This window comes from Siphateles boraxobius, unplaced genomic scaffold (assembly GCF_051911475.1).
Source record: "Siphateles boraxobius isolate OS27281-9 unplaced genomic scaffold, OSU_SipBor_1 130, whole genome shotgun sequence".
Taxonomy (NCBI): Eukaryota; Metazoa; Chordata; class Actinopteri; order Cypriniformes; family Leuciscidae; genus Siphateles; species Siphateles boraxobius.
Genome location: NW_027508734.1, coordinates 7,139,828 through 7,152,018, shown reverse-complemented (window position 1 = coordinate 7,152,018; position 12,191 = coordinate 7,139,828). Strand labels below are relative to the sequence as shown.

The 12,191-nt window shown below is 41.1% G+C and overlaps 3 non-coding genes across 3 annotated transcripts; all 3 read right to left on the bottom strand.

Annotated features, from left to right (window-relative positions):
* Positions 1-1,817: 1,817 nt before the first annotated feature.
* LOC143737889 (U1 spliceosomal RNA) lies at positions 1,818-1,981 on the bottom strand. Its single transcript, XR_013203762.1, has one exon. It is a non-coding gene; the product is annotated as a U1 spliceosomal RNA (small nuclear RNA).
* Positions 1,982-2,644: 663 nt separating this feature from the next.
* Positions 2,645-2,835, bottom strand: LOC143737900 (U2 spliceosomal RNA). Its single transcript, XR_013203773.1, has one exon. It is a non-coding gene; the product is annotated as a U2 spliceosomal RNA (small nuclear RNA).
* Positions 2,836-4,299: 1,464 nt separating this feature from the next.
* LOC143737894 (U1 spliceosomal RNA) lies at positions 4,300-4,463 on the bottom strand. The gene has a single exon (XR_013203767.1). It is a non-coding gene; the product is annotated as a U1 spliceosomal RNA (small nuclear RNA).
* Between the last annotated feature and the right edge of the window lie 7,728 nt (positions 4,464-12,191).

Below are 12,191 nucleotides of genomic sequence, written 5' to 3'. Positions count from 1 at the left end.
ACGGCTGCGTGCGTGAGCGGCCTGGTATCGTGTGTGTGTGTGTGTCGTCGGAGCGTCACGTGGTCTGCAGATGGTCTGGAGTGCGCACTTTCAAACGAAGGTTTAGAGGTCTCGGACGTAAAATTACCAAGGAAACGATTCAAGCTAAGTTGACTTACTCGTCTGAGGAAATGAACAAAGTAGAAAGGAAAAATAAAACAAACAAAAGAAAATATCCCCAGAGGGGGGTCACGCGGAGCAGTTACATGATGATGCGAAGAGAGGAGAAGTAAGAGAGAGAGATTTATCACCTTGGAGAAATCCAGCCTCTTCCTGTCAGCTTGGCCAATCGGAGAGTTGGAAGTCACAGGCGGGAATTTAGTTTTTATTACTCTTTGTCTAAGAGCGCAAGCTCCTTAGGTGTGTGTGTGTGTGTGGGGAGGGGTTACAGTCGAAAGACATTTCGATCTTCAATGATAGTAAAACCTATCAAAAATACACTTTACTTTATATTTTTATGCATATTCGCGTTGTCCACGCCACGAGTGTTCTACAGGTAGTAAGAACGCTATGTAAAAGTTAACGGAATATACAGTTATATTTAAAATGCATAATGAAGGTATTTATAATTCACTTTATGCTACGATAAAATCATAGTTATTCCAATGTGACATGGACAAACAGACACACATAAAAACACATCAAATACATCATAGTAAAAGTCTTTCAGTGAGGATATTGGAGAAAGGTTCTTGTTTGTGTGTGTGTTTGAATGTGCTCCGGTCTCCATTCTGGCCTGGCTCTGAGGAGATAATCTCTTTGAGGCCTGACCCCCTGCTGTGTGTCGTACACAAGTTCCTTCTCGTTGGAAAGGGGGAGGCTTGGTTTTAACTCAGTTCGCCATGAAAGTGTCAATGAACGCCATTAGGGGCAGACTCTGTGGTGCCCAACCTGAGTTATGAACCAGAGTCAGAGAGGTTAAAAGAATTCTTACATGTATAAGTGCATGAGTCGTCCCGACACAGTCCAGATACCCTACACTGATATATCCACGCTATGTAAGATTGCCAGATAGGGTCGTGTTTCTGTAGTTCTAATGAGACGTAAGAAAACTACTAAGTTGACTTGCTTTACGGCAAGCGTTACAATTGCTCGTTTGTGATGTCGCAATACATCATACTTTCATAAAATCATGCATCATACTCTACCTTGTATGTGGCCATTGTTGATTCCAAAGCCGGCGCTGGATAAACAGCATGTGCGTGCGACAGTAAGCTGTGGTAGGCTAAATTATTTACGACAGCAGTAATGGACAATTCCGCTTCCAACCTGCAGGGTGACTGCAGAAGAAAAGTTCATTGGTGCTGCTTTAATGTAAGTGGATTAAAACATTTCTATGGACGTATTGGATATTTTCAGCGCTGTGATGAACATAATCGCTGTAACTAGGGTTGCCTAAAATCACTTTCAAGTTACATTTATATTCTTAAAATCATTAATTTATTAAACGTTTGCATTCCATAGAAGCCTTCTTTTTCCCTGATTCTACTTATAGTGATTAGAGTTGCTCAGCAGCTTGAACCTAAACTCATTTAATTCAGTGTCCAACATTTCATAAATTCTTTATAAATGCAATTTAAACATATGATTAACAAAAAACTACAGTGCAAGTGTGTTGAGACCATTACGTTGATCTAATTAATGAAAGATACACTTTATAAAGTGTGTTGCAATCATATGCATAATTGATACACCCCATAAACTGTGTTGTATTCATATGCATTATTTAAATTATGCAATCATGTGCTTAATTCAGTTCTATCATTATACCAGTGAATCAGGGGAGAGCGCGAACGCAGTCCCCCACTACCAGAAATTATGCAGTCGAGATTCCCACATTTGGGGAATTCGCAGGGGTCAGCACAACCGGAGTGCAATGGCTGAGCCTCGCCCTGGGTGAACCACCTTCATGATCATGGTGTCTCCCCTGCCAGGTAAGTATGAGTTGTACACGTTCCCTGTAGGGTACTTACTGAAGGCAACATCATTCTCAACCACGGTGAGACATCACTACACTACACATGGTTCATCATCATCTATTCTAAAGCCTCAATCTAGACTATAAACGCTGGATCTTGTTAAATCATCAGTCATGCCGTTTTACCAGTTGGACTGTCTACGCTGACTGTTGATAATTAGACCTTGGCCGAGAGTCTACATTTCCTGAACACTCGACTGTAGATCTCTCTACCAATCATAGAGAAGACTTGACTCGACTCCACCAATCAGGCAAGAGACACAAGTTTTGCATGTGAAATGGGTGCAGTTACAGCATCTACCAGCAGGGGCAAACAGGACTAAACAAATTGTGAACCACTCACTGCTTTAGTACACACAAAAGTTACTCATTTAATAAAACCTACAGTTTCACAACAACAAAAAAAGCAGACAGTTGGCTGCATCACTATACAAATACATCTATATATACACACTAGTAAAGGTAGAATGATGATTATGCTTGGAATGGAATGCTTGCTTAATATTTACAAAATACTATGATCACTCACAGTCACAGCAATTTTAAAACACCCATAAACAACAACATAAACTACTATTAAACACCACTGTCACAAGACTAAACTCATTTCTTTCATTTCACACATAAGGGGGGTGCACCGTTCCCGGAGGTACTGCAATACCGGGTCGATGCGTGGAGTGGACGGAGCAAGCCCCTATTCCATCTCCCTGATCCAAAAATCAATTTAATATATGGTGCCCGGGTAGGGCACGTATCAGATATTAAACTGATAAGAACAGATACTACACTTGATCTTAGCCAAAAGGCCGAGAAGCGATACCCACAAATGGTCACCAGGAGCAACTGCACTCTTTGAAACAGCAAATCTGAGGATGGTGAGTATTTATCATATTATTTTACTCTTGTATAGAATGTAATTGTTAACATGACTAAGATAAGGCTTAAATTGTCATAAACCCCCCTTACTTTAGCACCAATCCTTCAGTCCTCCGATTTGAAAAAGGCTTAAGAAATGTGTGTAGAAAGCTGTGGTGAGGAGGGGTGGGGGTTGGGTATGAGGGGGTCAAGACAATAACAACTCAATAGACCTATGTCACACTCACTACAGACATGAATGAACATTAAAATGTGAAAGAACATCCTACACTGTTGACTTAGTGTAAACTGCAGCGCTTCCGGGTTCAACATCAGAATGCCGGCTCATTATTGGCCGACACTGTTCAAGTGAGCACCACGACACATGAGTGCGGAGCTGGCAAATCACAACATGAGGGTAAAGGCCTCATTATGCTTCTGCGTCAACTCCACGGCGTAGCTACGCCGTCACTCCTACGGCGTCTTGGCCGTTTTATGGTTCTGCGTCAGGTTGAGTTGCATCGCGGTGCATCTGACCAATCACAGCCCTTGTGGTCTGCGTCACCTCGACGCGTAGTTACAATTTTTTGGAGGTGCACGTCGAGCTACGGCGGAGGGGTTCGCGGCGACGCAGAGGGGTCTGCGGGGGTACGCCGTCGGTTCGACGCAGAAGCATAAAACAGGCTTAAGTAATTAATGACAGAAATTTCCTTTTTGGCTGAACTGACCCTTTAAAGTCAACCTGTGGTGAAAATCAAGCTTTTAATGTTTTTAATATGCTTTAAGACAAAACATATGCAAATTCATAAAACTGCAATGAACCAAAGACAGTCTCAAAAACTGTTTGAAATCACTGGTGTTTCTGAAGTCTCAAACTACCTTAAAACCAATCAGGTCAACGTGTGGATCTCTGAGCTGGGGTGAGTGATTGGAGGCGGGTCCAATTTGCATATTCATAGAACCTTATATACTAAATGAGGCAACGGTGTAGAGCAGTGCTTCCCAACCCTGCTCTTTGAGGCACACCAAGAGTGCACATTTTGAATATCTGCCTTTTCTGACCCATACATTTCTGGTCTTGGAGTCTCTACTAACAAGCTTATGAGTTGATTCAGGTGTGATCGATTAGTTGGAAAATGTGTAGTGTTGATGTGCCACTATTTAAAATAAAAAGCTATTTTAAGACATGAAGAAATTTCAATATGCTATTTTGATGATCAAAGGAGTTTAAGATAAAATTATTGACTACAGGGTGACTTAAACTGAATAATCTACTGTCATCACGTCAATGTCAGAGATATACTACTGTACCAATTAATGATTGAAAAAGAAAGAATTTTGAGAGCATCACAGCCTTATAAATGATAAATAAAATCAACTACGTAGTACTAGAGCACATTTCAGTTCTGTTATTTGTACTAGTAAATCAGGGGAGAGCGCGAACGCAGTCCCCCACTACCAGAAATTATGCAGTCGAGATTCCCACATTTGGGGAATTCGCAGGGGTCAGCACAATCGGAGTGCAATGGCTGAGCCTCGCCCTGGGTGAACCACCTACATGATCATGGTGTCTCCCCTGCCAGGTAAGTATGAGTTGTACATGTTCCCTGTAAGGGGACCACTGAAGGGAACATCATTCTCAACCACGGTGAGACATCACTCACTACACATGGTTCATCATCACGATCTATTCTAAACCCTCAATCTATACTCTAAACAGGCCTAAGGGAGCTTTTTTCCAGCTACAAGTTTGCTTTGCTCAGACCAAATGGGAGTTATTTGAACATCAGGAATCAGAGTAGTATACGCAAACTGCTGTTTTATATTAAAAGTTGTATTGACAGTCACAGTGAACAAACAGATCCGAGTTTATCCAAATCAGAAACCATGGATGACGAAAAAAGCCAAAAAAGTCCTCAGAGCACGGGATACTGCCTTCAAGTCACAGAGACACACAGCACAGCCATACCTAAAGCTGACCTAAAAGGGGCATTGAAGATGCATAAAAAAGGCCTACAAAAGAAAGATTCAAACTTCACAGATAACACAAGGCGGGTGTGGCAAGGTGTACAACATATTACAAACTACAAGGGTAGCAGCAATTCAAACTCTAAAAATCAATTCAAACCTTCGCTAGCAGAGGAGCTTAGCTGTTTCTTTCCTCGGTTCGAAGTAAAAAATTCACTCTCACATTCATCTCCACCTGACACAGGCACTAACTGTTCAGTAGGGCTGCACGATTTGGGGAAAATGTCATATTGCGATTATTGAGGTCAATATTGCGATATAATAAACAAATGATTTCATGAGTCAACTTGCTTGGTTCTCAGGGAAAATGCACACACAGATTAGTGATGATGCTGAAATGTGTATTTCTCAAATCAAACTAGCAACAACTACTAAATGATTGATAACACCTATAATGATCAATAAGCCATTGATGTCTGGATAAAAATCTTGTGTCTTTCTGTGAGTCACAGTCAGGACATTCACAGGGAACGTGCTCATGAATGGTTTAAAAGCATTTGCACGAATAAGAACGGGATCATGTAACACGAGCCAAATGATGACAAAAATTAACAGATGCTGCATTAATTGCATTAATAGCCCTAATTTGTTTAGGGTGTTTCACATAGGCTAAAATCGCAGCATTTTGCGTCATCTAATCGCATAGGCTTGACATCGCGATTGCGATATGATTAATCGTGGAGCACTACTGTTCAGGTACATGAAATGAGATGGATGTTCAAAACCGTGAACCCAAGGAAGGCCACTAGCCCGGACGGAGTACCTGGCAAGGTGCTCAAGGCTTGTGCGTACCAACTCGCTCCTGTCTTCACCAATATCTTCAATTTGTCTCTGGCACAGGCCTTTGTTCCATCATGCTTTAAATCAGCCACTATCATCCCAGTCCCAAAAAGGCCTGGTGTAATCAGTCATTGACTAGAGACCCATAGCTTTCCCTCCAATTGTTATGAAGTGCTTCAAGAGACTGGTACTGAGGCATATTAAAACTAGCCTCCCTCCTACCTTCGACCCTAATCAATTTGCGTACAGGTCAAACAGGTCCACGGAGGATGCAACTGTGACAGCTCTTCATTTAGCACTGGATCATCTGGATCATAGAGGGACTTATGTTGGCATGCTCTTCATTAATTACAGCTCTTAACGCCATATTACCAGAAATACTGATCAGGAAGCTACTTCACCTGGGCCCTTCCATTAACATCTGTACCTGGATTCTGGACTTTCTCACAAATCGTCCACAATCCGTCAAGCTCGGCTCCAACCTCTCCTCCACTCTCACACTACGCACTAGCTCCCCACAAAAGCTGCGTGCTGAGCCGACAACTGTACTCATTGTACACGTACGACTGCATTCCAGTGCATGTCTCCAATTCTATAAAATCAAATTTATACCACAATAGTAGGACTAATTTCAGGAGGCAACGAGTCTGCTTATCAAGACGAGGTGCAGCGACTGACAACATGGTGCTCTACAAACAATCTGGTACTGAATATAAAAAAGACAAAGGAACTCATTCTAGATTTCAGGAAGTGCAGAGCTGACCCCCTTCCCATCTACATAAATGGAGATGGTGTTGAAAGACTTCACTTTTAAATTCCTGGGAACACAGTTTTAAATTCCTGGGAACAACCTCTCCTGGTCAGCCAATACCACAGCTACTGTTAAAAAGGCTCAGCAGCGTTTGCACTTTCTCCGTGTCCTAAAGAAGAACAATCTATGTAGGAAACTGCTGGTGACTTTCTACCGCTCAGCAATAGAGGGCACCCTAACATACTGTCTTACAGTGTGGTACGCTGGCTGCTCGGCAGCTGACAAAAAAGCACTACAGAGGGTTGTTGACACAGCACAGAAAATCACTGGCTGCCCATTTCCCAAATGGGAAATCACTGGCTGCCCGCTGCCCAATGAGCCACTGGAGGTTTTACTCAGCCAGTACAGCAGGAGAAGTAGCGGATAGCCAATAGCTGGCCTCGTTTTATGTCATGTGCTTCCCGCACAGCGGCTCTGCAGCATTCAGCGAGATGGCGGAGGCAGGCGGCAGTGGAGTAAGCTCGAGAAAGAGAAAGAAAAAAGCAGAAGATAAAACTAATCGAACGAATTAATCAACAAATATATAAATAAATAAATAAATGAATAAATAGATGTTCAGCTTCTCATCTGCGGTGATGCGTGTTGCAGTAGCGGCGTCATATCTGGCTATAACATTACATAATAGCCTATATAACACGAGTAAAATTTACATGTGGTTTCAACAACCAGATGCATTTACACTTGTCCAGTTTGGTCTGGAATGAGTCTCAGATCTCCTCCTGAAGCGGTTTGAGCGATCAGATTCAAATCCATCTCGAATGCGTTTAGGAGGGGATTTACACCTGGTCTTTTCACGATCAGATAGCCATCCGATCTGAGAAAACAATGCTACTGTGTAAACAGCTATGTTTACTAACTTCGGGACAGTCACACTAGATCTATTTTGTCTCGAGCATCAGTTCGCTGGCAACATAAGTTATGGATTAAAATAGCGCTACCAAAGAAATTAAAACGGTGTTTACAAAGTGAAGCACTAAATATAAAGGCAGTTAATAACAGCAGCAGTAAAGATTGTTTTTTAGTCACTGTAGTCAGTGGGTTTCAGCGAATGCTTGTGCACTAATGCATAATTATTCCTGTCCTTTTAATCAAGCCTGTTAGCTTGCTGCATACCTCCATTCCGTTCTCTTTTTATAGCATTTGTCTACTATTAAGTTTTAATTGTTTTTCAAACGCAATCTACTGCGGCTCTACTACGTTTACATGCTTGTTTTCAGTCTTTCTATATTTAATTTATCAATTTATTAAGGTTTAAAATGTGAAAAATAAAGATTACATTAGTCAACTTTTTAAAGTACACTTTTACACATAAATACCCTGATTTAGGGTTATATTTAGTTATAATAAACAATCAAATAAATTTCCCTAAAAACTTCTATCCGATTAATCGATTGACCCAAAAAATAATCATCCGATTAATCAATTATCAAAATAATCGTTAGCTGCACCCCTACCGTACACACTCTTAATCAACACACATAATATCTCTGCGGCCCATATTGCTCATCCGTCATTATATTATGTACTTGGGCAATATACAGTGGGTGTAATCAGACACAGTGTAATCGCCATGGGAGTTAAACTGGGAGTTGTTAAAAATATGATACACCGGTGTTTTGCCAGATGAGAAGTTTATCTATGCATCATCTTTTTACTCTTTTAATTCATTTTATAACTATGATATATCTCTTTTAATTTTTTTTATAACCGTTTTAATTTTCCTTGCAAAAAATTGATTTTTTATTTTGTGATTATTTTAATTATTTTCTGTAAAGCACTTTGAATTGCCATAGTCTATGAAATGTGCTATATAAATAAACTTGCCTTGCCCAGAGTATCAGTGCAATTCTATTTATCTGTTGTGTGTATTTGTGTATGGTACGTTACATAGTTGGAAGGGCATTCGCAATTTAGTTGTATTTTAAATGCAATGACAATAAAGTTTTCTATCTATTCTATCTTCGATCTCGTCTTCATACCCACGTGATGACTCCGATCTACAACCAGATGGAACTGGATAATATTCCGAATGTTCTTACCCAATCTGACTTCTGACCTGTAATGCTGCCTGAATCATAATCATACACTGTTCGTTCGTTGGCCAGAGGAGAACTGGCCCCCTGACTGAGCCTGGTTTCTGGTCACATGATGGAGATTTGTTTTCTTGCCACTGTTGCCTTTTTCACATTTGGCATTTGGCTTGCTTAGTTGGGGACATTTAATATTCAACAATATTATTGATCTGCCTGCATTGACACCATTATATGAGAACTGAACTGAGCTGGATGACATCAGTGTTTTCTCCAAAGCAGCTGTATATATAAATTAACTAAATTACTAACTTTTTTACAACAAAAATGAACCATCACTGAACTTAAGCTGGACTGTGACGCTATTTTCTTCTAGAAACAAACTTTGTTGCATCATCTTCCTGTTATCTCTGTAAAGCTACTTTGAAACAATCTGTATTGTAAAAAGATTTATATAAATAAAGGTGACTTCACTTGACAGTGGTTCAACCTTAATGTTATGGAGGGACAAGAATAGGTTTTGTGCGCAAAAAAAAACAATTACTTTAAGCATCTCTTCTCTTCCATGTCATTCTCCTACGCTGATCACAAAGTAAAGGGCGCTTCCAGGTTCTAAGTCAGAATGCCGGCTCATTGTTGGTCGGCTCAATTGAGCACCACGACACATGAGTGTGGTGAAAATCAAGCTTTTAATGTTGTTTACAGCTGCTAGACGAGTCCACTGCCTTGGCCCAAGCAAAAAAGCTCCTTCGTGCAGGAGGGATCCCAGTAGCACCATCACGGCAGCAGTGCCTGGGGAAGCTGGTGGTGCCATTTGACCAGTACCTTAATGCTCCGTTCCACTGGCTTGTGGAAAATGATGTGGGCTACATGAAGTAGTAAGCATTGTTTTTATGTTTAATGTTGTTTTCAGTGTGCAGAGTACGCTGAGAGCCTCCCTCAAATATCCATCGTCCTGGAGGCCAACATCGACTGCTGTATATATGGGCAGAAAGGGTTTGAAAATCATACCTTTAAGGAGATGTGGGAGCTCTACAGCCAGCATTCTGCCCAGAAGGACAGGCCACACGACTTCAGCAGCAGTTAGAGGGATCTGATCAAGGCGGCGCACAGCGGCTGCATACACCTGTAACACACATCACCAGTGTTCAGATGAAAAGGTTTAGGATGTACATTTATGACAAGGATGACCAAGTAAGTGGCCTGCAATGCAAACATTTTATTAATTTTAAAAAAAAATATTTATGAATGCATATCAGAAGAAAAAAAAAAGTAGATGTGACTTTTTTCTTTATTGAAGACATGTGACTTTTATCTTTATGAAAGACATCTTTGATTTAAAAGTCTTTTAAATGCATTTGTTACACAGTCAAAATCTCCTAGCAATGATCCTTCATGGCTGGACGGCAGCCATATATTAGCCACATATAGAAGACAATACACTGTTTATACAACATATTTTAGAACATCATCATTTACATCATTCATCATTTACTCCACTAGCCAAACCTGTATGACCACCTTCTTTCTTCTGTAAACACACAAAAGGTGACATTTAGAATCAGAGAGAGCTTTATTGCCAAGTGTGTTTGCACACACAAGGAATTTGTCTTGGTGTTAGGTGCTTCCAGTACAGAAGTACAAACATAGTGCAGACAACATGTAATAAAGAACACTAATAATGAAGAGAATAGATTTAGCCGCTTGTATAAAAAACTAAAAAAAGTTAAGTTAAACCTTTTTGTATAGCAGGGGTGATAGTAGAAAAAAATCCTGATCCTGAACTTTTTTCCCTGGGACAGATGCGTAAGGGCGAGTTTATCCTCCGCTAATTTCTGACACAAAGTGATGAGCGATTGTTCTTCTAGTCTTATATTGTTGTCATATATATTTTTTTCAAATCAATTAAAAGTACTCTTTGGCCAGTGGAAAAGATAGTGTAAAATACATTTCAGAGAGTTTTTCTCAATTTGATTTATTTATTCAAAAACAAGGCAAGGATAGGCTACTAAATGATTTTTTTATTTTTGTAACTAATGTGACAGCACATCCGCATTTCATATTTTCCTAATGTCTTGTGCCGTTAAACATGTTATCACGTGGATGAATAATCATTTGCAAATGATATGCATATGAAGATATGCATAGCAAAACTAGGCGTTGTAAGCTCCATATATGGTTGTTTCGGGGAGGAGACGCATGTGCGCACAATCTTCCGCTAACTGGGATTTATAAAGTGAATTCTGCGCAGGTTCTGGCGTACGCAAGTCTGAATATTTTTTTGCGCAAGCCATTTTTGGCTTTCTGGCGCACGTACACTTTTAGTAAGGATCCTACGCACAGTTTTATAAATGAGGCCCCTGGTCACCAGTATTGTCCGGTAGAACAAACGCATTCTCAGACAGCTCCTTGTTCCTGTAAAAAAGGATTCTTCTAGTCAGTTTGGGAACTTGCCAGTTATTTGAGCTTTACCTTTCTGTACTTACCACCCTCGGATAGCCATTGCAGCTCGACTAATCAGTACCTGCTGACGGTCAGATCATCAGCAGTTCTTGGTCCGTTCCTGACGAATTCTATCATACTCACCTGACATAGTCACCCTGCTGTGCCATCCATCATGCTTTTTGTAGTGTACTTCCTTGATATGCTGCCGATAAAACACTGCTTTGGGTTATAAAAAAATTGTCTCTTTGCTTTGTTTGTCTGTCTGTGTAGGGATTTTAATGTCCTTCTCTGTCATTTCAAGGTCCCCACTGTGCTGCACGTAACTATCAGGTTTACTTGATTAGTGGAATCGCTCGGTGGAACTCAGATCGCAGTTCCGACGCGGTGTTTGGTGACAAAGGGCGCATTCAAAGAACCTACTCTGCACCTCTAATCGTATACCTCAACACCCGATGCCGGAAGTTGTTTGGAGAGGCTTTGGAGGACAATTTTCGCACCCCTGCTGCTGTGACGTCCAATGAGCTGCTTGGTTTGGAATACCTATTGAACCAAAGCACCAGTGAATCTGGTGCCTTCTCAATTGGTGACCTCTCAAAGGATGGACCCAGCCCAGAGGAGGAGGTGGTTCAGCCAGGCCAAACTGACCTCGATGAGGAGGATGAGGTGTACCAGAGTGACCCAGATTACAATAGGATGGCTGTTGACCCAGCTCACATAACCCTTACCACTGCACTGATGAAACCACCACTGCTCACCCTCCGGCCGTTGTGAGTAATTTTCTGCTCACCTGTACGCATTACTAGCATGTATTGTTTATGTTTATTTTTTTATAGTCTGAGTGTTGACTCACTTTAAACTTCAGTTACATAAACATTTTAACTTAACATGTGATCGTTGTTCTTTTCAACAGGAGGACACCTGTAGACCTAGCCCACTTCCTGGACTCCAGAAGCTGGAAAAGTTCTGTGCACTGCTGGTAGACTTTGGCCTCACTGTAAATAGGCTGAGCCTGACGACGAAAGAGAGGAATGAGCTGATAGAAACGTGGCAAGCCGTAGAGGAACATGATAAACTACCGCAGAAGTTTCATCAGCTGTACAGAACACACTGGGGTAACGCGCTGTACTGTCGTACAAAGAGAGATGATCTCGTCGATGCTGCTGTGATTCAGAAAGTCAAAATGGCCAAACGCTATGCCCCAGCTCAACAAGACATCAGTGCTCAG